At 42.7% G+C, this 26,633-nt stretch overlaps 1 protein-coding gene across 4 annotated transcripts in view; it reads left to right on the forward strand.

Moving 5' to 3' along the window:
- Nucleotides 1–26,633, forward strand: part of HIC2 (HIC ZBTB transcriptional repressor 2) — a 74,767-nt gene that overhangs the window by 37,357 nt on the left and 10,777 nt on the right. For 2 of the 4 annotated variants that reach the window (XM_062504714.1, XM_062504712.1), the window contains exons 2-3: nucleotides 2,261–2,330; nucleotides 25,357–25,500. The exons of 1 other annotated variant lie outside the window; for it this stretch is intronic. The gene's annotated coding sequence lies outside the window, so the exon portion shown is untranslated. The remainder of the gene's footprint in view (nucleotides 1–2,260; nucleotides 2,331–25,356; nucleotides 25,501–26,633) is intronic. One more of the 4 variants, XM_062504713.1, reaches the window with a different exon arrangement.

Genomic DNA, 26,633 nt, shown 5'->3' on the forward strand with positions numbered 1-26,633 from the left:
CCTACATTACTGGCCAAGCTTCCTTGTAAGTAATAGTCAAATAATCGGCCTGGGTCCTTTTGTGAATGGCTTGAGTCTGTGTGGTCCCTCCTTTGTTAGAGCAACTCATGGCTTCTGAAAGCTTCTGCACCCCCTGTTCTGAACAGCAGAGCCTGGTGGCACCAGCTGCTTCTGCCTGGAACAAACATTTGCATGTGACATTTAAAAATAAAAAAAATAGTTTCAAAATGTATTTTCTTTTCCTTTTCCCTCATTTTTTAGCCCTAGTTCAAACTCTGGAAATAATTAAAAGATTAATATATTTAGCTTTTGCTACAAGCATCTTTTAAACAAGTAAAGCTTGAAGAGGAAAGAGAAATCTTTCCTTCAGAAATAAAACAGCAGCCAGTGTTTGGAAATATTCTAACAATAGACCATATGGGAGTCCCAAACTATTAAGCTTTATTATTCAGAAGGCGGAAAATGTGGTTTGATATTCAATTGATATACAGCATAAATGAGAGCCGCAAACTCGGCTCCCTTGAGCTGGGATTCAGATGTTCACTTGAATATAATAACCAATGCTTTGGCCTAGTTCCACAGAATTCATCCAGCCTGCTGATCACAAGCCAAGAAACTGTAGGCTTTTTTCCCCCCTTCCCTTCTCTTCTCCAAAGTACTTTCCTCTCCTGCCAGCATGAGCTTTTGGCCTGAATATAAATCTCCTGATACTGGATGTGTATAGAAAGTGGGGAGGATGCTAATGGCGCACAGCAGTGGAGCTGTGTGTGTGCATGCGTGTGTTTGTTTTTCTTCTGCTTTCATGATAAGGTTTTCCCCTTGCAATGTGCTCTCAGGGGATTACATTGGTCATCCTAGGTGGGAGCTTCTTTGTTCATGTTTCACTGTTTGTTTCTTAGTGCTGTGGGAGCAGGTGAACATCTTTTGGGGTTACTGTGAAGTGGTGCCAGAGACCATGAGAGTGTGGAATTTATTAGAGGGAGAGACTGGAAGTGGTTTCAGTTTTCTTTCCATTTTTTTCCCCCTGGTTTGATTTGCATATATTTGTATTTGCCCTCACCTCTTTCTATCACATCTCTTTTAACTTTCTCTTCTATGGGGAAAAGAACCCATAAAAGCTGCTTATAAAATATTACATACACAGACCAAGACTGCATGTGTGCAAAAGAAGGCTGAAAGATTGATCCTGTGATCAACTTATGGCAGACTGAATCACCCATTTTTTTTGACACAGGATCCTTTTGGTACTGACATCCTCAGCTGTGTTGGGTCTTACCTTTTCTGTCCTCTCATGATCTCTGTGGTTTGTGATTTCCCCTGAGTAGGCAGGAGACACCAGCATTAAGGTATCTTGTATTTTTCTCTAGAAGTATGGTGAGCCCAAGAAAAAAGACTCCCACTTTACATGTGAGTCCAGGAATGCCTCTCATGTAGAACACTGGAGAGAATATAAATTGCGCATGCTGAACGTGAAGTTCAGTTTTGGCTTTTGTCTTTTCTCCATTTCTCTTTTCAGTTGTTCATGATAGCTTAAATTTTCCGTGTTTTTGTCTCAACCCACAGACAATTTTTTTCCTTTGGGGGAAACTGGAACAAAATCAATTTCAGTGCCATTTTTCAAGCCTCCTTGACTTATGCTTACATCTGTTTGGTGTGGGGGAGTGGAATTTTATCATAAAACGTTTGATTTATTTAATGTATTCAATAAGCATCGAAGATGTGCCAGGTACTTTCTTAGCCCTTTTGGATGAGAAATCTTGCAAGCTAAGAATTTAATAAACAAAGAAGTTACAGAACTCGAAATTTCCCTGCTGTTAAGGTCTCCATATATCTCAGGAATATACTGAGTTTGAACAAAGCAGATCCTAACACTTGTAAAGTACAGAATGTCACAGGCAGTAATGATGAGACCTGTGACTGAAACAACTGTTTTTTAAAACATATTTCTTGATCCTGTTATCTGCCCAACTTAAACTCAGCTGAGATGTGCCCAAGCAGCAACTCTGCTTTCATTGCAGCTGTGAGTCTGTTTCTGTTGGTGAAGCTGCTGTTGCGGGTGTGTGATGCTGTACCAAGGGCTCCTCTAAACAGGGTCATTGACTGGGACCAAGGTAACTTGCAAATTGAATGGAAGAGCTGTTCTCAGTTAACTTCATCATCCTAATGAAGAGGCAATTTGGAATAGTTAATAAGGACTAGCTGTTCTGGAATAATCCCTTTTTTAAGACAAACCCTCACTGTTTCTATAATTGCATTCCAGGAAGCTATTCTGTTCTGAATCAGCATGGGATAGAGTGCCTAGAAGACGTTCAGACCAAGCACAGCTAGCGGTGAGTGGGCAATACACACGGGATGCCCTGTTGCAACCATTCCAAGTGAGCAGCAGAACAGCCAAACTGGTTGCCTGTAAATCTCTAAAAGGCAACTGAAAGTAAATATGAAAATCACAGTACAAAGGCCTCTGTCTTAGCAGGGATGAAGTCTGAGCTGCCTGTTACTGTCTGAGCATTAGCCTGGTGTTACGGACAGAATACATGTCTCAACCTGTAACTGATCACAATTTGATTAAATGTTGGGGGTGTGGAAAGGACTTGTGTGCTTTTTCCCAATGTGTATATTTACATCATTATGTGGGAGCAATCAATTTATCAAACCCATCTGATTATTCAATAGTGGGGAAAGACAATTGGTTGGAAGAAAATGTGTATTGTTTTTAAGGTGGATAGAAAATTGGTTTAAAAGAAATTCACATAGTCCCTTTCTTTTGAGGAGAACCTACACTAACAAACTAATCAAGGAAAGGGAAACCTAATGATTTATAATTGCCAATAATTTAAAATTCCATAAAAATTTTCCTGCAGCATAAAATTTTGTGCTTGTCCTTGCCAAGGAGGATGGGCTGGAGCAGAGGTGGTACTCTTGTGGTTCAGTACATTGTAGTTGTGATACAGTTGCTGTTAATTCATAGTTCTCTTGACTTTTGGAATTCATCTGTTTCCTTAAAAGGGAAGGTGGCAGCCTGGAGTGGAGAAGCTCCAACTGCAGCCCTCTGGATGTTAATCCACCCCAATTTTCTTAAGCCTCCTACTTAAATCATTATCTTAATGAATCACCATTGCTGCTATCTTCAGTGCTACACAGGAACATGCAAATTTTAAACAGCCTGGGGGAAAGCCCTTTTTGTCTGTAAAGTGCTCTGATACTTGCATTTAGATGTTACCATGATAGGTACCTTGGATACTGCTTTCTGCCTAACCCCGTGGATAGATCCTGGGGTGTAGCTCTGGGCTCCCTGAGAAGGGATGGATGTGATGATTCTGCTACTGACTGGGAGCAGCAGCTTGAGCTCAGGATGTTGAAGCCAGATCACTCCACCATTGTCCTTCAGCTGAGGGCCTCTTGCCTGTGTTTTCCTGTAGCTGCAGAATGACAAGGAGATAGGGGAGGGAGGATGGGGGTCCCTCCTTAGCTCTGCAATTGCCATTTTCACTTTGGGCAAGTTTCTTCATCTCTTCACTTGAATTTTTTTCCCGACTTAAATAAGCGATGGAAATGTTCATGGATCAATGAGATTTTCTCCCAAGTAGGTATCAAGGAATTTGATACAATAGGAAAATTACCACCTTGCTCGAAAAACATTTGTTTAAAGAAAAACTGAACATAGTGAAGCCACTGCAAACTGTTTCAAGACTTTCAACATTGTGTTGTCCAAATTTTTCCTTGCTGAATCAATTTGGCTACACATTGAACTCTGCCTACTTCAGCTCTCCCAGCTGAGCACTTGAGAAATCTTTATTTGTAAATGGTGGCTATGGAGAGAGAGCCATGTATAGCTGCTTCAGATGGCAAATCTTTGTGGTTATTTACAACATGAATTGAAAGATTTGATTCCTTTATTCATTAAACCAAGAGCTGGAGAAGCTGTTTCATGCAAATGTCCTAGATGATAAGAAGTACCCTTCTCAAATTGCAAAGTCAGTTCATCCATTGTCCTTTTCCTGCAGTTTAGAAGTAGAGTCCATTTCCTTACTATGGGTGACTTTTCCTCACCAGTAGTAGTTGTGCTTCTGGAGCAATGGCAGGATAAACGTGGAAGATACCAGGTGAACAGGGATCCTTTAGTTTCAGCTAAGAGAGGGCTTTATTAACAGAACCGAGAGTTTTCTGTGATAACATTATCAGTTGTCAATTCCTGCTGGGAGAGGTATGCTCACAAGAGACCAGAATATTTATCTCAAGGAGGGCATCCTCATTCTTCTCAGTCAGATCTCTGAAACAAGTTCAACTGGAGCTGGATACTTTCATGCTAAGAAGAATACAGCTTCTCAGTTGGTTACCAAAGAAAGGAGATGTGAACAAACAGTACATGCTGACTTTTTGTAGCTCAAAGCCTTGACAGATGTCCATGTGTAAGGCAGGAGATATGAGCTGCTTCCTCACCTGTTTGTGCACTCCTTTCTGGAGAACAGCAAAGAACTAGCTCTGTGACTCAAACTTTTTTCCCTGCTTGCTGCAGCTCTGAACAGACTGCCATTTTCTTGTCATAGTGTTTAAGGCACTCTTTGCAAACTGCTTTACAGTGATAATTTTTCTGCTTATTGTGAGCGGGCTGTTGTGTTCTCTGTGTTCAAGCTCCTGGCTAGTTCTGATCCCTCATGGGATGGCAGTATTTTATAACACAGGGGGTAAATTAACTGGGGAACCATCTAATAGATTCAGCACCACAAGAAGTGCCAGAGTAGGGATTTCAGAAGAAATGTCAGAAGGGAGTTGTACATGTCTGTGTGTATTGTGTATATCTTTCAAAAGAGAAAATTGAGGTGACCGATGTGTGAAGCTGAGTGCAAAACTTAAACACAACTTTTTCTCATTCCAGTCTTGGAAAGTCATGGTGATGGGTGTGGGCAGGTCTCTGGTTGACTCTCTGAATTGCCTTTATGTCAGAACTCCAACAAGGGATTTAGTGCAATTTCTCCTCCTGCTGAGTAAAAGGGATGTTCTATCTCACATAATTTCCTTAGGAAACTGAAGGAAAGGGATTCTCCTTCACAGATCTTGACACACCCAGTGTATTTTTGCAGGCACTGTGTGCAAAATATTCAGTAAATGAGATATCCAAAAGGAATGTTTCAATATGCTGAACTGGATTACTTTATTCCCCCAGCTTTTGCACACTGTCTTATGCTCGTGGGTAGTTGCAGATTTTTGTCAATGTACAAAGGTTGTTATTTCTGTAGTTACCTCTTCAAGTTCAGAGGTTTGTAACTATGGAAGTAAAATGTGTCTGTGCTATTATTTTGTAAATGTGTCTTGAGCTACTTTTGTTAGCTGTATGTTCATAAGAGTGTATTTGCTCAAATTACCTGCTCGGTTTTCTGGTCAGGTATGCTGAGATGCAGTGTTTCAGTTTATAACTTTGGTTTTTGTTATTTTTCTCCTGATGTGTGACAACTGCCTGCCAGAAATTCTGAAATTGTGGTCAAACAAACTGCTCTGATGTTTCCTCCCAGTGTTTGCTAATTCAGCAGCACTTGAGCTGCTTATAAGAAGCACAGGGAAACCACAGCTGAGGACTGTGAATGGCAATGCTGTGTGAACAAGTAATGCACACAGCACTACACAGGTAGAGGGGTTTTAATCTGCAAGCATATCTGTCATTAATTTTAAGGCCTTTAGGAGCCATGGTAGCTCAGCTAAGAGAGGGGAGATAAGCTAAGCAATTATATGGAGCAGCTCTGTTTGGTGAAGCACATCTTTTGGGATTAGCAGGGGCTCATGAGGCAGGGCAGTGATTTGTGCATCACACTGCCAAGTCTGACCGATCCTTCAGGACAGTCACTGTAAAGTGGGGCCTCCTGGGAAATTTCTTAAGACTGGGATATTGTCTGGGACAAGACTGAGAAAGTTTCCTTGGTTTGTCAGTATAGATTTTAATGCAACAATGCTCCCCTCTGTTTGCTGGGGAGAGAACCATGTCCTTTCTGCTTCTCTGCTTTGTGGACCTCCTTGCTGGGTGTACAGGTGAAAGAAAGCAGCCGTAAGCTTTGAGTGACTGTAAGCTGCTGTGCTTTTGAGAAGATTTTGGAAAATGGCAGGGATTTGAAAGCTGAGATTTTTGACTGATTTGAATTGGGTAAAAAAAACCTGAAAGAACTCTTGTTGGGAAAAGAAAAATGTCACCTGTTACCTCAGCATACTACTTAAGAGTGCTCTGAAGTGAGTCCCCAGAAAGTTCTTGCAGAGAGACAAATGGGCAGCTGGGAGGAAGTGCTGTATTCCCTGAAGAAACAACAAACTCTGGATGTTTACCCAAGCTGGTAAACCAAATAGAAACCATCAGTGTGCTGCTGAGAAAATCCATGGTGCGCCAGTGTCATAGGCACCGTGTAGTTCTAATCACCACCTTCAAAAGTAGTGGAGGGCTTGGGAAGATCCAGAGAAAAGTCAGTCCCTGTAAATTCTCTTTGCCATAGAGAGGAGATGACTTATTGCAGAAATTGCAGGTGTTGTATTGTCATGAATGGGAAGGGGAGTAGGGAGTGATCCTTCACAGTTCCTGGGTTTGCTAAATTGATTCAAAGCAGGCGAAGAGGAGGCCCTCTGTCAAGCAGCAGTTACCACATGAAATTCATTGCCACAGGGTGTTATGGATAGCAGAAGTCTAAACAGATTGAAAAATCGATGAAGGACAGATAAGTCCTTATTAAAAGTGATGGCCTGGATGCAACCTCTGGATCAGGAGATCTTTAACAATTGCACAGGGTGTAAGAAGGAAAAAGACTGCCTGTATTCTATGTCATTGCTTTTCCTCCCTCTCGGCCACCCCTCACTTTTTTTTTTTTTCTTTTTAGTTCTATTCTGGCTATTGCTGAAGAATAGAGAGATAGATCTTTGCTCTTATAGCACAACTATTTTTACAGTTCAAAACTAGAAAGGAAACCAGCTACCCTGAAGTGCAGGAAGCTAGTTTTGCCTTGCAGCCCACAGGTAATGTAAAGCTCACTGAAATGAAGAGAATTAGGAGTCAAATGCCTAAAAATGTAAATGTGTTATAAAATGCCTCTGTAGCCAGGATATTTTTTAAAATTCGGAGTGAACAGGAAGCTGAGTTTGCTGAGGAAGTGTAAGTAACTACACTGTTTCCAGTTACTTTTCGCAGTTCTCTCGGCGCTACAGTCACTGAGAAAGCACCTAATGAGCTGACTTGGGCATTTTTAACTCTGTAGCAGTGACACTTTGGGTGGGAAGCTCAGGATGGCCGCCCTCCACAGAAAGAACTGGTGGAGCACGACAGGGAGGGAGGAAGCAGAAAGCTGGGAAGGAGACTGAAGAGAAGATACTAAAATCCCTTGTATATGCACAAAAGCAGGAAAGTGTAACACGGAGGAGAGGGCTTGTAGCCGTGACTGCAGCAGCAACAGTCAGTTGATATTTGGGAGGTGAAAAAATCAGTTTTACATTTTGCTAGACGACTGTACCGTAATACAGCAGTGCCTCCTGGCAGGGAAAGCAATGTAATGTAAAGCAATACCGCGTGGAAGAGCAGTTGGAGAGCTGTCAGAAGCTGAGTAGCTTGGAATGCTTCCACGTGAACCTGGGAGCAGCGAGCTGCAGCGTGGCATTCCCCTGCCCCGAGGAGGAGAGTGGCTGCAGCGCAGGCGTCACTCGCCACCTTCAGCACGGCTCTGCTCTCTGGAGGAGGCTTTTCTAGGCAAAATAGCAAGAGTTTCTTCTCTTGGGAGATTTCTCTTCCAGCTCCCAGAGCTCCTGTGAGTTCACATGCCCGGCAGTCCTGGAACAAATGAGTTTGTACCTGTCAGCTGTCACCACCTGCCACGCAGGAGTACTCCAGGGCACAAGGTTCTCTCCAGAGTGGGCTGCTGAATCTCTGGATTTTGTTTGGTTTTTTGGGGGGATTTTTTTTGTTTGTGTCTGCAGAGGGCTTTGGTGCAGGGCATTGGCTTTTATTCCAGTTTTTAGATTTTGGATATATTTAGTAATCCTACTTGTGGTTTTTACCTCCCCTCTCTCCTTGCCCCCAGCATTTTCCTTCCCTTCAAGTCCTCTTCTTCACTCTGTGTATTGCTACTATAAATTGCTTGGTATGAAAGGTCCTGTTTCTTACTTGAAGTCTCTGGATGCTATTAAGTAATTGGTGGAAAAGCTTGTTTAAACATCACAACCGTACATTATTTTTTAAATTGCCCTTTGAGGTGGCTGATATGCTACTGGAAGATCACTTTCCTTTAATACTGGACAAAGAACTTCATTAGGGAAGGGAAATAGTGTTCTTACTAGACTAAGTCCAAGTTACAAGTCATCTTTCTTTTAAAGAAGGGATGTGCAGTCTTAGTCCCCCTGGTTGCTTCTCCCTCCACACCAGCAAAATGGCTGCTAATAGCAAGGAGCAAAGAAGGTTTATTGGTTTAATTCCTTCAGTGCATCCAGACTTTTGTCAAAAAGTTTGTCAAAAATTAGTAAGAATGGAACAATGCATTCTGTGCATCTGCTATCTGGCCACAGCTGGGAACCAGCAATACTAGTAAATTATCCAGGGGGATTGTCTGCACATCCAAGCTGCATATATGACAGTGGTTCAGCATGATGTAGGCCCAGGTCACCTTGTCCAATACAGCATTACTTTCCCTGCTTTACCACCTCAGCCAGATTACTGGATGATTAACATGTGGCCATGGGTGAGCTTGAACAGCATCCTCCACCATGGCAAAAGGAAAGACTTTTTCCTAAGCTTGCAGGTCTGTGCAAGCAATTAAAGTATGAATTTTATAAATGGAAGTACTTTCTTGGGAAGGAATAAACAAATAAGGAACTTAGTGCAGAAGTGGTTTGAGAAATATCATGGATTATGAAGGCAGACGTGAATTTGAAAGTAGCATGTGAAGGTTCCATGAAAACCTTCTGTTTCTTCTGCACTTTGCACATAACATTGTGTTTGATCAGGTGAAGGTCTGTCTTCTGTTTCTCTGCCTTTAAAGCAAATTAAGCTTTATCTTGTTATTTTGGCATGTGTATTAAGATTTTTCTTGAAAATAAGATTTTACTCTAATTTAAATTGCTAGAAATGTGGACAGATGCAATCACAGCCTCTCAGTACATATGCCAAGAAAAGTGAAGCAGAATGTGTGGGGTAGGAAATGGATGCATCACCTCTTTCTTTTGTTGGTTTTAGTACTCTTTGATGGCAGTTTATGGGATATTGTGCAAAAGTCAAGCGCACTGTAGATATAACAACTGAAAGCTACAGAATTGAACAATCTTTTTAATAGCTAAGAAGAGAAACTTGAAATTACAATGGCTGCCTTAAGCAATATTCATAGATCTTAATGATCTTAGATCTGTCTTTATTTAGACATTGCTTGTGTTCTGCCAAAGGTTTAAGGAAAGACAGAATGCTCAGTTGCAGAAAGTTTGTCCCTGTACATGAGGAACAAGAGTTTATTCTGACTGATGAAGCTGCCTGTGCAAGATTTTGTTTTTATTTTCATTTTAATCAGTAAAAGATTTCAGTTGAGAAAACAGGGAAAGCTTAAGAAATTCAGGATGCTTGTTCTCCTTTTCTAAGCTGGTGAATAAGAACTAGAACTAATGGGAGGCCAACATCTGGTAGCTCTAGATTTTGAAGGACAAGGCAATGTGAGTTCAGTTTTAGATCATCAGCTACAGCTTGCTTTTCTTTATGAAAGTTTGTTTTAAATGTTAAACATGTTTGGACTTAAACGCTTAGTATGGTAGATACAAAAATGAAGTAACAAATTCTCAATGGATCATTACTTTTTGAATTTTCAGGCATTATGATTCAAATGAGAAAATGCCTAAAAAATGTCATTGGCTGTTCATTAAAATTTTAAAAAAAAAGAAATGCTAGCTGGATAAATACCTGTGAAATGGAATAAATGTTTCAGCTGGAGATATTTTCTGCTAACCAGAGCTGCACTAAGACCAAATTGAGAGCAGATTAGATTTTGTTGCAAATCAATATGGCATTTTAGTTACCAGCCACTGATCATCCTTTTACATCCTTTTAGAGTGCAAATGTAAAACAAGAATCAAATTGGTAGTAATTTCAATTACTTCTGTTTAAATTCAGTCTCCTGTACCACTGAATGCTCTCTTGAATAAATAAATAAATAGGTAAAAGCACCTTTAGCTGCTGGCATGGCATTGCCCTAGGTTTTCCTGTATTTGCAATGGTTGGATACACAGATAAAGGAAACTCCCTCTGTGTCTTCATATATGAAGTCTCTAATGGAACAGTTGATCTCTTCTTTTCTTTCCCTTTCCTCTCTCTCATCTCCATTACCCTCCCCCCAAATGGGGGCTAGTGAATTTTGAATTTCTTGTTTTAAATACTTCTCAAAGTATGTGAGGCTGAAGATATCTCTGAACGTAAGTGCACCTGGACTCCTATTTTCCTTTATTCTATGTTGTTGACACAAACTTCAATAGAGCCCTAAAGAGGTTTTTCCTATTTTACTTCTGGTCACATTTTTGGCACTGCAAATTTGAACATTAAAATTAATTATGGCCTTAGAAACAGACAGTCCAACAGTGAAATAGCTTGTAATTTATTTGAACTCTGAAATTCCACCAGTTAAAGTTGTGTAAAACTTTCCAGTAGTTTATTTATGTATTATTTTAAGAAAAAGAACCTTAATTATGAGTCTGGCTGCTCAATAAAAAAGAATAGCTATCTGGCTAATTACTGCTGCGCTCTAGATCATTAATTTTCTTCTTAATGACAGTAGGACTTTTTCCATTTTCCCCTTTAAAACCTTTTCAATTATATAACAAATGTGCTTGATTTATGGGGACACTCTCTAGGATTTTATGCCCCAAGACAGGCACGTCATGAAATAGCTGGAGGTTGGTGAAGAACCTCAGTTGGATTAAAGGCGTGCAAGTACTGACAGGAGTGGGAGTTGAGCATTTGGATAGAGGCCTGTACGGAGGCACGTGGACAGCCCTGCTCTCAGCTACTCCCACTTTAAGTTGTTTTGTTTTGCTCTCACCTAGAAATTCAGAAATGCAGACTTTCCCTATGGGAACACACAGTCCTGGGTATGCAGAGGGGTTGCTCCTAAGAAGGCCTGATTTTCCCAAAGTCTGAATTTTTTTCTTTAATGAAGTGAATGATTGCACTCTTGTACTAAATCTGGGGATTTTAAAAAATGGCTTCTTAAATAATAGTTTCTGCATTAGGTGTGTCACCAAGTCTCAAGGTTCCTAGAAGTGCACATTTTATATGTGGCACAGTTATGAAATACAGCTGGGCCTCTGTCTGTTTGGGGACCCAGATCTGCTCTGGGTTCTCTGCAACTTGGTTTCAAGTTGCTGGAGAAGTACAGGACAGTCTCTATTCCAAGATTTCCTGACAAATATGTGAAGTTCAGAGCTCTTACCAGGCTGGCTGCTAACTGGCCAGGAACTCTCTAACACTGTATCTGGCAAAGGATAAAGAAAACATAAGGATGTTAATTTTGGTTAAGGGAGGCTGTTCTGCATTTAAAGTCCTGGTGTCTGAGAACATGGGGTAGCATTTGCAACTGATGTTTACCTGGTAGTGAAGGACCCAGCATAATAAATAGGTGGCTAAGTAGTAAGAGTTCACCTGGCAGTTAATGCTGATTTTTATGGCTACAGACCTGAGGCCTGTGGAAATAAGAAGATGCTTGTAGGGGTAGATGGATTTGGGGGGCTTTGAGGTCCTGCTCGTGGGTTTGAGAATGAAGTATCATGAAATGTCCTTATTCTAAATTTATTTGAACAGAACTGGCCAGTGAGATGAAGAGGTGAATGGGATGTAAAGTATGTGAGAATTTCCCTTTGCTTCCTACTTGCACAGGGCTCATTGAACCCTCTGTTTCACCCAGTCCTTGAAGGGTTATAAAGCAGAGCTGGACTGAAAAAAACAATTGAGAAGAATATTTAGCTTGGCAATGCTTTCATCCCCAACAGTTAATTGTGATGCCTAGAGCTAGTTGCTGTAGGGATGAGCAGATAAACCTGATGTGTACTGAAATCTGGAAATTGGAATTAATTAACAGTGCAATAATTGATGGATGCCGTAGATTCCTTGTAAGTTAGGCTTTTCATCAAGGTTGGTCCATTTATTTTAACTCACGTACTCTTTCCTAAAAGCTGTTGCAAGAATTGTTCTCTGGACGAAGAAGGGCACTTGTGCTGCTAAAGGAGGACTAAGGAGGAGATCCTACAGTGCTCCACCTCTTAGCCCATGTGTGCTGCTCAGCAGCTTCTCACATGTGTGGGTGCTCTGGCTCCCTGATCACTACTACAGGATCCCTTTCATGATGGATGGCATCGGGGCAATTCTTCATTCCTTTGAATGTGTGCTGCAGAGCTATAAGTAAAATCAAGTAGTTCTTCCCTTTGTATTATCTGTGCTACTCATGACACAAAAAATGCCACTGATGTGTTTGCTGCCATAAAAGTTTTCCTACTATCTCTTTCAGCTGCTTAGGCCGGCAGCTAGCATGCTCCAAGGTTAGTGATGAATTAGGTTGAAATTGCCAAGGGGTGTCTTTCTGCACTGACTTGAAGATGTATGAGGCTCGCTGTCCTTTGTTCTTCCTTCATCCTGCTTTAGCCATACCTGCATTGTGCCCTGTCAGCATTTTCTGCTTGGGAATGGTTGGGTGGACTTTGCTCTGTTAGCCTTTTTTTTTTGCATTTTTTTTATTTAAAGGAGGTCTTCACCGTGTCTATACGGCATAAATTGGTTGAGAATTTGCTGGTAATGAGCGCAGAGGAGGGGAAGAAGAGGACACTCGGAGCCTGCGCTCACCATCTCCCAGCAGTGCCCCCTTCCTGCCCTGGAGGAGGTCTCTTGCTTGTCCCTGCGCTGGGTCGGCCCCTGGAGCACAAGTGCTCGGAAGCCGCAGTGGCAGGGTGTCTGTCTGACTGTCTGTCTGTCTGTCTCCGGGATCATGTGGCAAAGGGGCCGTGCCTGCGGCGAGAGCGGCTCCCCCCGTGCGAGGAGTCACAGGACACCGCCGGCGGTAGCTCCAGCTGGTATGCACTGGTACTAATATAATCCCGCAGGACTGTATTCATGAGACACAAGTGTAACATGGGAGGTATTTAAGGAGACACACCTGTTCTAGGCACGGGCTGGGTACTGCATGCCTTGGAAATGGAAGGTTTTGGTGGAGCAAGAAAGACTCATTTTATCCTCCGGAGAGCTTTGCTTTCTTCTTCCTCCTCGGTTCACGTTATTTTATAATTCCCGAACATTAGGCAGTCCTGTAGCCTGTTAGCAGCGGGCGGTTTCAAAGGCCAGGCTGGTGTTTGCAGGAGAGAACAGCCTCTGGTCTGAGTGATGGTTTGGGTGTAACTGCTCCCAAGAAAGGGCAGAGAATTCGGAGAATGTCATCTATGTGTGGGGTTGGGTTTTTCGGTCCTTTAGATAATTTAGGTTTTGTGTTGTGTTTACCAGTATTTTTATTATAAGGCCTCTGTCTTGCAATTTAGAGCAGTAAATCACATAAAAGTCGTACCATCTTACAAATGATGTACAAAAATACTTTGTCACTTTGGTTTGAAATCTGAGTGTATTTCCCTCTCTTCTTTCCATCTCCCCCAATGCAAAAATTACTGTGAAACAGTTACTCTCCGTAAGAAAGAAGCAAATAAATACAAACTAAATCTCATGGTTGCATAGCATAAAAAATTAAATGGCTTAGATTTTTATCTCTCTTTTTAAGGTTTACCTGATGCTTATTTGGCAAAAGATAGTTTTGGGGGATTTTTTTTGCTATGGAAAAGGGGATGTAGTAAGTAAAGGAAAAAGAAATTGCAGGGTCTGTCACATGACTTGATTCCATCTGTCACGTCTTTCAAGTAGAATGGAATTTTTCTCTCAAATTTGATGTGCCTTTTTTTAATGTTCATGTGAAATCTCCTAGTTTGCCTTAGTCTCATTCTCATGGCCCATCTTTCCATGGATTCCTGCTCTTGGAGAGGTGTTAAGTGCTTGTTAGTTTGGGACAGCTTCCAGGATTGGGGTGAAAGCTTCTCCTACATTTGATAGATTGTTGTGTGGAAATAGTAGCAGCTGACCAGTCTTTCCCTTCCATCTTTATTTTAAATAAGATTTTCACGTAAACATCCAGTATGTCAATTGTTTGCAGAACTAAAGTAATGGCTGGTAGATATAGGGAGTAGGGTTGTGCTCTAGGACCTGGTTAGTTGGGCACTCAGGTATTTTGGGGGGAAGGTGGTAGTTCTCTTCTGTAACAGCTTTGCACTCAGTGTGGTTGTCTGGAATAACCAGTTCCTGAGTGGACAACAGACTTTCCTCCTCAGAAATTAAAGGTTGTTGGCAGGGGAGAAAATCCAGGGAATGGAGACCCCATCAGCTCCAGCCTCACTTGGCCCATGGGGTCATTTACCCTTATGACAAGGGGGTATAAATATGTGTCTTTTAAATCCTAACCTGAAAGAGGACTGCAGCTCCATGCTGGTGTTCAGCTTGACCAGATCCAAACCCTCAAATAGTTTTCCTCTGTTGTGGGCAGACACATTTTTGTATACATGAATGTAAAAATACCTTTGATTATGCTACTGAAAAGCAGAATATTTTGTTGTAAGGAAAGAATCATCCTCCTTTAGCTGTGGTGCCTCTCAGGCTGGCTTTGGGTCTCTGCAAATCACATTTTGCTGCATAGCCTAAGGTAGACACAGCCTCACTAACCCTGCTAGCTGGTAATAGTGGGCTCTCCCTTCCTACTGGATTCTCCTGAAGTTAATTGATGTTAATCAAAAACTGAAGATATTTATTCTGGGTTGTTTTGGGATTTTATTTTTTTTTTTTGAGGGGGTGTGTTTTGGTTTAGTGGTGTTTTTTGTTCCTTAACTGCACCCTGCAAAATGTCCTGGCTGAGTTGTTTCCAAATACTGGCATCTCCAGGGAAGGGGTTATAAATTGCTAATTTAAAGCCTGCAACAGGATAATTAACTAACCAGTTTGATGTAAATGGCTTAATGGGGCTTTACTAGCCCCTTTGAACTTAAATAGCACTAAAAAGTAAACTGTAAATACCTTCCTTCAAGGAGTAGTGGCATGTTTGAATGTGAGGCTGCTTGGCTGTAAGAAACAAGCCTGCTCGACTTGCCAGGAATCCACTGGCCTGTGTGACAGCAAACATGTCGAGGGGGAGAGGGGCCCAGCCAGGCATCCCTTGGGGAAGGCTCTGCAGCTAACTTGGTTCTCAGGAAGCACACACACTGAAATATCAGGCTTTCAAACCTGTCCTGCCTGCTTTGGAAAATTTAAATCACAACCTCAGTTTAAATGCAACTGTAATGAATTTCATCAGGATTGAAGGGGAAAAAAAAAAAAAAAAACAAAGAAAAAACCAGAAAAGCCAAAACCCTGAGGGGGAGGCAGCCACTAGAGTCCACCCTAATTTTCCTGCAGTTCTATTTTGCATTAAGGTCTTTTGGCAAGTCCAGGCAGAAACACTTATTACACTTTGTTTCAGAAGACCTTGTTACCCACTGAGTCTGCTGAGACAACCTTCTGCAGCCCTGCAGCAGATTCCAGTTTCTGATGCATTTGGGGGACTTTGGGAAGAATCTCCAGACTTTCATTCTTGCTGGGCTATTACAGAGTTCCAAGGGAGGAAGTCACCTAGAAATTAAGGCCATTACAAAGTGGAAGCATCTTGTGTAGTTAGGCATTGATCTCACTTCTGATTATGGAAATTGGGGTATTGGAGAGGAGAAGTTCAGGCCCAAAGGCCCACAGGAATATTCTTCTGAATTTCTTCCTGGTCCCAGTGCTGCTCTGCTTTGCCTTCTCACTGTGCATGCATCACACAGTGTCAACAACAATTCCAAGAACCTTTCCTTCATTGTTCTTCTGTCTCACAATCATCTTTCACCTACTGCCAGCAGCCTTCCTGGATACCAGAGGATGTTTTGGGGGTTGAAGCACAATCCTCAGTTACTGCTGTGACCTCTGACATGTAGGATTTGGCTTTACAGCCATCTTAGTTCATGAGTGCTCCTGATTCTTGCCTGTGCTTTGCTGCCTGCTCTGTTGTACTGCCCTGAAGACCATGGGACTTGTCGAGGCTGAGCCAGACCAGGGCTGATGCAGAAAGAGGGCAAAACCTGACCTTTAGGGTGGTGGCTCTGACTTGGATGCCCTAAAACAGATCATGATGCCTCATCCTCTGTAATGATGGCTCTATTTTTGTGATTTTTTTTGTTTGTTTTTTTTTTTTTTTTCCTCCTGGTAAACATTGACAATGTTAATGCTGGCCTTTAAAAAAGCAACATAAAAGCACTGGAATCTGTTGCAGAGGGCCATGATGCAGAAGTGCTAGGTCTTATTTTAAAAGCCATGTCTGCCAGGGGATTCAGCCCTGCACCCTAATTATTCAGGTGTCTGTTGTATGCAGGGATCAAAATGCTCTGCTGTGGCCTTTAGAAGAGTTAATAACATGGCACTTTGCTCTTACATGCTGACTGAAGCAGTTGGCACCATGGCACTACCTGCTTGATGTGTGTGGGTTGGGAGCACAGCACAGGATTAATTTGGGGTTGTGTTGGCAAGGATCTGTCAATTGCCTGTGCTATGCTGGAGCTGTTAATGCTTTACTTTTATAAGCACTGACCTAGACTACATTTAAAAAAATTCAAAATACTCACTGTTAGAGAGAGACACTTGCAAGCAGAAGAGCTCTGTACACAGAGTGTTCATGGCTGGAGACTCCCTTCAAGGAATGCCACAACACTTCAGCCTGCCAGCTTTACTATCTTGGCATCTGACTGGGAAATGCAAATACTCAATCTTAATCCTTCATTCCCACACGCTGACATGATCCAAGGGGAACTTCTGTGAATGTTGTCGTTATTTCCATATAACTTCAGCTGCTGCTTTGCTTCCCAGAACCTCCCCATCATGTGTCTCAGTGCAGTGTTTTCCAGGTCTTTTAGATTTGTTTCCCTAATGGAAGGCAGGCTTTATTGTGCATGTCCTTATCAGAAATCTGGGTAAGGGATTTGAGGGCACCCTCAGTGAGCTCATAGGTGACACGAGGCTGGGTGGGAGTGTTGATCTGCTGGAGGGCAGAAAGGCTCTGCGGAGGGACCTGAACAGGCTGGATCCATGGGCTGAGGCCACCTGGGTGAGGTTCAACAAGGCTGAAAGGATGTTGTAGCAAGAGGGAGTCTTGCTTGGTCTCTTCTCCCAAGCAAGAAGCAATAGGGCAAGAGCAAATGGCCTCAAGGTGGAACAAGGGAGATTTAGGTTGGATATTAGAGAAAACTTCAAGGAAAGGGTCATCAAGCACTGGAAGTGGCTGCTCAAGGAAATGGTGGACTTGTCATCCCTGGAGATTATCCAAAGGATATGTAGATGTGGCACTTGGGGACACAGTTTAGAGGTGGACTTGGCAGTGATAAGCTAATGGTTGGACTTGAGTTTAGGGGTCTTTTCCAGCCTAAGTGATTCTATGGTTTTATATGGAGAAGAGGAACAAACCCTGTGATTGAAGTGTCTGGGGTTGTTTTTATAAGGCTCTTCTTTTTCTAATCCCCTTCCAACAAACCTTTCCACAGATTTTTAGATTCCTCACTAAATCCTTTAAATAATATGATGATTAAAGAATCCCCCTTCTAATACACATTTTGTTTTGAAGCCCACTAAACCTGACAACTAACTCTATTTGGTTTGTTGGCTTAAGAATCATAGGGAAAATGTAAGTAGAAACCCTGTGCCCAGGACTCTGGACTCTGACTATCACTAGAGAATGAACAAATGATGTGTAACGGTGCTTTCCTGACCTCTCCTCTGTTTTAAGAAACATGAAAAATTTCATCTGGCTATTGCTAATGTAGAAAGTTGTGTAAAAATTAGAACATAATGAAGACAAATTCTAAACTGGTGTCTGCTACAGTTCTTGGGTGTGTCCTCTCAATTGCTTTCTGCTTAGAGAACAGCTGAGAAATCCAAGTCCTTTTCCAACATGTCAAAACCAACTTTGTCAAAGGATTCAGTGGCTGTGCCAAAGCACCTTGCCTATTTGTAAGCAAATGCGTAGGGTTGGGACTGTCTCTGCCAGGGCCAGCATCCACACATGCAGCTGGCTCTTTTAAATCAATTTGATTAATTACTATATACCGCCTAATTTTTCAACAGGCAAGTCCCTGCTATTTCTTGCCTGCACAAGAATAAACGGGCTTTCACATTACATACCCTGTTATAAGACTTTGATTGTCTGGAGTAGGTCTGGGTGTGCAGTGACTGCTCCTGGAAGGGTCTGGGGATTTGGCATTACTGTCAGGCTTCTTACATGAGGTTGCAGAGAAAGCAGGTATGTGAAAGACATGTTAGCATCTGTGGTGGAGGATAACTTGTGATAAGAAGGATGCTGCCTATGCGACTTATTCAGGTTCTTCAGAGGTGTTGACTTGTTTGGTTTGGGATTTTTGAGGTGGTTTTCCTGCTCAAAAACCATATTCTTTGAGTGAAGTGCCTGCCAAGAAAATGCCTGGAGAAGGGAATAAATTAACCCAAGGTGGACTGACTTGGATCAGGGAAAGCTGGATGGCATCAGAACATCCCTATGGTTGGTGAGACACGAGCCTCAGGATGTGTGCGTTTCCGAGCACCTGCAATGTGGTGTAACAATGCCACAATTTATTCAGCCCTTCTCTGTGACAGAACTGCATGTGGATGAATAATGTGCAGCCAGGGGCTGAAAGCAGCTGGATCCTAGATACAGGTGTTTGGGAATGCACAGTGCCAAGAGAGAGGTTTTAGTCCAAATGTATCCTCACTAAGAGTACTTCCTGCATCCTCTGGGCATCTCTTGATGCTGTTATATCACTGTGCTCTGCTGGAAGTGGTAAGGATGGAAGAATTTTACTTTTTCCTTTGACTCTAAGGTGTGGTATCAATGTTTGTTGTGGCTGTGAGCAGAAGTTTGTACATGTATTACTCCTTGGGCCAGATTCTGATCCTATTTATGTAGGTATAAAACTGCTGTGTTGTTTCATCTGTGTTAGGGAAGTTCCAGCTTCTCTGTCTGTTTTTAGGTTTTGGTTCTGCTTGGCTTCTTGGCTGTTTTTTGTCTTCCTTTAGCCACTTTCCTTGCTGAGAGGGGAAAACTCCTGGGAAGTGATCCATCAAAGTTTTAAAATAACCCCTTAGTTTGGGTTTGGTGTTTTTTTTTTTTTTTTGGTTTGTTTTTTTTTTTTTAACTCTTGCTCAAACTTTTAAATATATGACTTGTCTCTGTGAATTCTAAGTGCCTCTGAAACCTGCCAGCCAAGCCTAAATCTTGCAGGAGGTGTGGCCACATTTGTGTTCTCAGAGCTCTCTGGCATAGACACCTGGTACACCTGTGTCTCCTGCTAGTTTCAGTACTGTCATAACTTCACCCCTCATGCCTGTTTCTCTGGTACCTCCTGTTTTTCCCAAGGTTATCCTCTAAAAATAGAATCTGTTACAGATTTTCACTCCCCCACACCCACCTTGAGGACAATAATTACCAATGAGATGGTTTTAATAATGCTGAAAGAAGGAGGGTGATGCATTCTGCTCTGCTCTTTGAGGCATTTTTTTTTTTTCTGGCAGGGAAAAAATGCACACATTTGCTTAGTAATTTTGTTAGGTGACAAATGTAAAGCGAGTAGCTTTTAAAATACTGAAGCTTGAGTATTTAAACATTTGATAAATCATGGGTTATCTAAAGAATAAAATTATGATGCTTTGGCACCAACAGAATTCCATGCCAATGTCTCAATCTGAATAGAAAATCTCTTAATTTCCTGAACTGTTGTTAAAGTGGTGGAGATAGCTGTGGTATCTGTGGTATTTGCCTGTCCAGAAACCAAAGCCATGCTCAACTCAGACAAGCAGAGATACTTTGGATAATGCAGTTATCTGTCAGCAGCCAGAAATGAAAACACTTAGAGCATTCATAAGATAGAAAAAACTTCTCTAAAATGAAGAAAAAAAAAACCTGAATGAAAGCATGTAAGGGTTTGAGTGGATGATGCTGACATTACTGTCCTTTAAACTATGCCTGCAGCAGCCCAGAGTTTATTGTCATATAAACCAAGAGAAATAAAAGGGAAGCTGTCTCTATAGGCTGCATGATGGAACTGGTGAGCATCTGCTCCAATAGTAGGGTGCTCTGTGTGTGTGATAATTGCCTACAGATAGAAATGCTGTGTGGAGGAATCATTGCTGGCACACAGGCTGGCAAATGAAACTGTTTGGTGGAAGGATAAGAATCTACTCCAGATCTTTAAAATCACCCTCACAGTGACCACCTCATGATCAAACATTACTTTCTTCCTGTGAGTATAAGCATAGCACTTTTACCAAAAGATCTCTTAAAATAAAACCAGATTGGTGCATGAGAGACCAAGTTAGCACAACCAGGGAATCTACAGTGCTATTACCCAGAGCTCAGAATGAAATGGAAGCAGTGATGGTGCTTCAGGTTTTACAGCCACCTCTGTGCTTGACTTTGGCAATTATTTATTACCACTAATATTGTGCTTTGTAACTTATACAGTGCTTTATGAATTAAGACATGTTTCCTATTTTAAAGATCTCATAATCTTGTGGGCTGATAAGGGGTGCAGATTATCCCTTGGATGTTCATAAATAGCATTAGCTCTGAGAGTTGTATTAGTGCTGGGTCCTTTCAAGCCTGTGGCTCTTTCTTTTTCTTAACAACACTTCCCTAGTCAGGTGATGAAATAAGGATTTCTACACCATGATGTTCCAGGCTGGAATTGTGGGCATTCTTTGGTTTTGCTTGTAGTGAAGGAGTGAAAGGACTCCTGAGCATAGTCCCAGCACGGTGGCTGTCGCTCTGCATGGGTTTAATCCACAGCCTTTGCTTGCCTCTCTGAGGCTACAAATCTGGAGTTTGGGGGATGGCAGCAGAGAGCAGGCTCGGGAGGTTTATGTGTGTGTGTGCTTGCGCGTGTTTTAAATAAACAAACAATGCAACAGCAACTTCAACAAATTGTGAGTGGTGCTAATTTGTTATAGTGCTGTCTTGCCTTCTGGCAGTGTTGATTTAGGAGAAGCTGAGCAGACTGGAATGGATGCAAGGAGCTGCTGGCTCTCTTGCTCTGGGATGTGTATACGGTTCAGCAGAAAATACTTTTAAGGGTCCTGTCCTGAGGAGCTTTCAGATTACAGGGTAAAGCACATACATAGACTGTCAATCCCTTTTTCAAAACCAAATCTTAGGCAAAAGTACTTCCCCCCTGCTTTGCTCCACCCCTTCTAGATTTTTTTTTAAATGAAGAGAAGTTTTAAGTCTTAATTCATGACAAAAGCCTATAATTTGTGTACTTTGAGGACTGCCAGGAAATCGTTGACCTTGACAAGAATAGCGTATAGGGAAGGAAAGGAGGAAGATCCTGCACTTTGGACTGTAGCAAAGTTTTCAACACCCAGTGACCTTGCTGGGCTGCCTTTCCTAGTGTGCCTGGGGCTGTAATCCCCCAGGCTGAGAAGCTGTCTGTCAGGGAGGGCTGGCCAAATGTGCCCGACATACCTGCATCCCTGGACCACTGCTGTGCAGGGCTCCAGGACAAAGCCAGCAGGATGGGAGCTTTGCTGGGAAGAGGTGGATTTTGGAAACACACAGCCTGACCTCCATGCAGCCTGTGAGCTGAGTTTAAATAATGCTTGAAGTCTCAAGTGAAGAAGACAGAGGAATAAAACAGTCAAAATAAGAAGTAAGGGTTGAGGAAAAGCAGCCAAAGAAATGAAGAATTCTGAAAGTTAGTAACTCTGCTTTCCCATTAGGTCATTTTCAGCTTGGAGGGATTTGGATGCAATACAGGTAGTTTGCAGAACTTTGACTCGGTTAGGCCTTCTGCTTTTACAAGCAATAATGACTTTGGCCTCCTCTCATTTGTCAGGCTCTGATGTGCTGAGACTTCTTGGTGGCCAAATGAAAAGTGTTCAGGATGATGGGTTAAGCATCTGACTTGGAGGGATGTTTGGTAGGCAGTACAGTCTTAATACTGCTGGGACCAACTCTTGCAGTGGTTTGCTTGAAAGACTTCACCAAAGTGAAACTGAAAACCAAAGATTTCTTTGCTAAGTACAAGGCTGAGTATAGGGTCAGTTTTTGGGGAAAAGCAAAGTGAAAAAATGTGGATAAGTACTTAAAGTGCTGCATTTAAGGTATCATTTATATTAAGAACTGTTGCTGGATCTATAGATATGGGTAAAGGGAATGAGATTTTTTTCTTATTGGGAAAAACAAGACAGCAGTGCTTGTGCTCATTGGTATCTGGCATGTGGTGAGAGAGATGACATTTTGGTCCGAGACAGTTATTACACCCCTCAGCATGGAAACCTGGTGTTAACTATTGCAAGCTCATGATACTAGCAGTATTGTGTATGCAGATGCTCATGTGCAGACTGCTTCTCTCTGCAGAAACATTTGCTGAGTCCACACAAGAAATTAAACAGGCCGATTGGGAGGATCTTTATCAAACCTGATCCCATTTTTCCTAGTACTGTGAAGCTTTGTTTGCTCTAACAAATCATGTAACTAAGGAGTCTGAGTCACAGTCACTAGTTCCAGCTGCCTGCCTCATCCCTGTCCTGGAGATCTCTCCTCAGTTGCAGGGACAGTGGAAACGGTCATGCATTTGCTCCAGTATTACTGCATTTCACAACCTGCTATCAGCTTGTACCTGTGGTGACTCAGAGCCCTAAAGCAGTGCTGCAGCAGGGAGTGTCTTGCAGGACTGTCTTGGCTGGAAGAGGGTCGTGACATTCCTCCTTCTCCACAGTGCTGGGTGTGCTCCTGCCCTCAGAGCCATGCACCCCCTGCAAGTGGCCTACCTTACCGAAGGACAGAGCCCAGGACTGACACTCTCCAGGATTAACTGGGAGGTAGCAACGAACCTTTAGTCATGTCCTAAGTTCTTGCATTGTAAAGGGAGAATTCTGTACAGGCTCAGAGGTGGCTAGGAAACAGAAATTTTGAGTACCAAAGCGGCCTTTGAGCTACTTCATTAAATATGTTGTTGTTATTTCGTGCAATAGGGAGTAAAGAAATGAATTAAATTAGATTAGCATTGGACATTGGAGCTGCCTTTACTACTTGCAATGCAGGTAACTAAAACTGAGTTTGCTCAGTTGTTGTAGGAAGAGAAGAGCCCAGAATCTACTGCTGGTCACTAAGTGGTCCTGAGATTCTGAAGCTTTGTTTTGTGCCACTGCTCTGTTCTTGAGATCAACTGTGCTCTGCAGCTATGCAGGAAGTTTTAATGCTGGGCTCTGGCTGACAAGATCTGCAATGTCCATGCCTCTCCCGTTCTCCTCCCAGTAGAGGTTTGGGTAGTCCTAGTCTCCTATGTGACAGCAGTGACAATAAGTATAAAATATACAAGCGCTCTGTTTAGGAGTTGGCAGGAAGCTTCGTTTCTGACTGCAGTGAGATGTCCTAAGAGTAGGAAACACCTTTGGTTGAAGCACTCTGCTAAACTCTGCCCTAGAGGGGAAATACAACTATGGGGAAGAGCTCTTGCTTCACAGTAGCAAGAAACAAATTGATGTAATCTGGGCGGGAAAAACCTCATGTTTGAGCTGCTGTTCAAGAAATACCTTTATGCAGCATTCAGCCTGTGATAAACTGAGAATTGCTGGTATTGCTGAGGGTTTTGCAGAGTTCTGATGCTGGGAGATGCAGCCAGAGTTCAGGTTGCTTTAATGCTGTGCAGAGCGTGATCTTCTGGAGGGGGGAGCTCCAAATTCCTATGGCTCTGGCCCATTATGCTTCGAGTGTGGTAGTTAACTGTGGGTTGGCCTGTTCATGCTGGCAGTGGTCTGTTCAGACTAGTTCAGCAAATGCTCTTGGCTCAGCACAGCCCAGGTCAGTAGGCAAACAGCTGCTTACATTTCACTACTTCATTGTATTGACAAGATTTAAAAATCTTCAGTCTACAGCAGTCAAAACAGGGTGATCTGAATACAAAAGACCTATTAGTTCAGTGTGAAAGGGATTTGGTTACAGAGTTGTGGGGATAAGTATGCAGGTGTGAAAGATGGGAACACTGTCCTGGGCCTAAGACCAGCAGATGTTCAGGAAGAATGAACTATCTTATACGCTCTCCTTTTCATTACAGCCCGTTCAATTCCTCAGGCTTGTGTTCTGCTTTATACTCTCACTCATCACTAAGTATTATAGATATTTTTAATTTGGCCTTTTATCTTTTAAGGTTGGTAAACAATAGTATTCTCACTTTTTAAATATAAGATTTCTCTCTCCAGAAACACAGCTGGAGACATGCAGCCATCAATGTGATAAAAGCTATGCACATGTTTCACTTCACCATGAGGGTCTAAAAACCTATGTTAAATCCTTGCCAGGCTGCAGGCTTATTTCTGTACTGGTTTTTGGTTTTTTGGGTTTTTTTGTTTATTTTCACTGGGGCAGTATCACCACTTGTAGAAAGGAACCTGTGCTTAGCATCTACCCTGAGACTCCTCCATGATAATCCCACTGGAGCTGATTAGAGGAACTCTGTGGAAAGGATAGGATATACACTGCAGAGGATACAACCAGTTTGTCAGACTTAGGGTAGTTTGATATGTGCCTTTCCCTGACATGGAAAAGATGATGCTGCTTTTTCCTTTGGGTAGGGGAGGGTGGAATTATAGATCTTAAGTTTTGCGACGCTCATACAAGCTGCAGTTCATCATGAATCAATTTGATCTCCAGTCTCCAAGAATGGAGATTAAATTATCAGTGAAGCATCATTATACATAGGAGAGGGTCTGCAGTGTCTTCTTCTCTCAGCCTTACACCAAAGTATCCAGTCTGGCCCAATGCCATAACATCTCTAGAAGATATTTTCAAAGGCTTGGGAAGTGGGACAGGGTAACAAGGACAACACAGCAGATCAGGTTTGAAGAGTTTCTTCGGCTGCCTGTACTGTGTCAGGAATGAGACATGAAGCTCTGGCACCAGGCTGTTCTTGTCATAGAGGCATTTCTAAATGGTGATGATATTTCACTGCCTGAATTTCTGGGCAGAAGGAAGCTGGGGCAGACTTCCTGGGATCTGCTGGTTTTGGATACATGTGTACTGGTCTCCCTGAAGCTCAGTGCTGTTGGGAGTCATGAACGTAAGTGACCAGGGAGCATCAGTAAGAAACTTGCAGAGTCTTTCTGTTCTGCTTCCGTCACAGTTCAACAGCTGTGGGGAGATGGGTGGAGGGGAGGTTGTTCTAGCAGTTACATATTTAAGGCAGGTGGCTGTTTTAAAATGTACGTTTCAATTTTGATTGCAGTATTTTAATTGCATTTAACAGCGTCCCTGCTGGTTCTCCATTCTGCATCCGTGCAGCCACGTTCTATTGATGGCCTGTTGTGATTTCAATGGAACATCATGGGATGTACCTGGCACGTCGGGCAGCACTGGATGGAGGTGCCTTTAGCCCAATGTACCTGGCATGGTAAGCGGCAACCAAGTGGTTAATCTGCATTCTACTGCTCATAGTTTCAGCTTGTATAGCAAGGTGTTCCTGCTTTGCTGCAGCCTTGCACTGACTGGAAATCACTTTGCTCTCCTGATTTTAGTGCTTTCATGCACACAGGGACCCTACCCTTTTCACCCACGGAGATTCCCTTTCCCTGGGAAGTTTGCCATGCAGTAGAGAAGGGCCTAGCCATGTGAGGCTCTCCTTGTTATTCTAGAGCATGAGAGAAGGGACTGGGAAATCATCTCACTCTTTTTTTTTTCTCTCCCTTTTGGGCCAGGAGCTGTAGCTGTTGAGCAGGTATTGCCCACATCCCAAATATCCAAACGTTGCCGCACAGAGGTACCAGACAGGTGCTCGTGTCCTTAAGCAAAGCTGTGCTGTTTCTGTGGGAGTCCTGCAAGAGCTGCCTCAGGGAGCTGGGAGGGCAGTTCTGCCTGGCACTAATTGGAATGTCATAAACTAAACAAGGGCCACTTTCAGTTTGCTGATGTGGTATCCTCTGCAAAATGATCCTCCATCCTCCATTTTCCTTCTCTTTTCCATGCCCCCACCCTCAAAAGTCAGCTGCACATCCTGCTCTGTCCTGCATGTTTTCTCTTCCTCCCCCAGCTCTCCAGACCTCTGCCCGATTAACTCCACATGTTGATCTTAGCTATTTTAAAGTGCTAAATACTTGTGTGAGAAAAGCAAGGGTGCTGCATCCTGTTTTCTGCTTGAGCCTTCTTCACAGAGCTCTTGCTGCTCCACTGTGAATGATGCAAATGCATGTTTGTGCCTCAGCTTCTGAACTCTGCTGTCTGACTGCTCGCAGGGGCTGGGGATAGGGAACCATTTGGACTAACACAGTTCCAGCACTTCTTGCCATGCTTCTGCTGTTCTAGAATGTGAATACCTTTAAAAGTCATGGGCTAATGACCTGCCAAATGCAACTCCTGGGGGCAGGTTAGTGGCCGTGAACCACCCACTACATCGACACCTCTAAGAGTCCTGGTTCTGATGGGATGTGGGGAAAGGAAGATCAGATGAGGATCAGTGAGGAACAGGAAAGCTCTCTTCCCAGTGGGGTCGTTAAGTGCTTGAAAAAAAGTTGGTCTATCTGAAACTGA

The sequence above is a fragment of the Cinclus cinclus genome, chromosome 17 (assembly GCF_963662255.1).
Source record: "Cinclus cinclus chromosome 17, bCinCin1.1, whole genome shotgun sequence".
Lineage (NCBI taxonomy): Eukaryota > Metazoa > Chordata > Aves > Passeriformes > Cinclidae > Cinclus > Cinclus cinclus.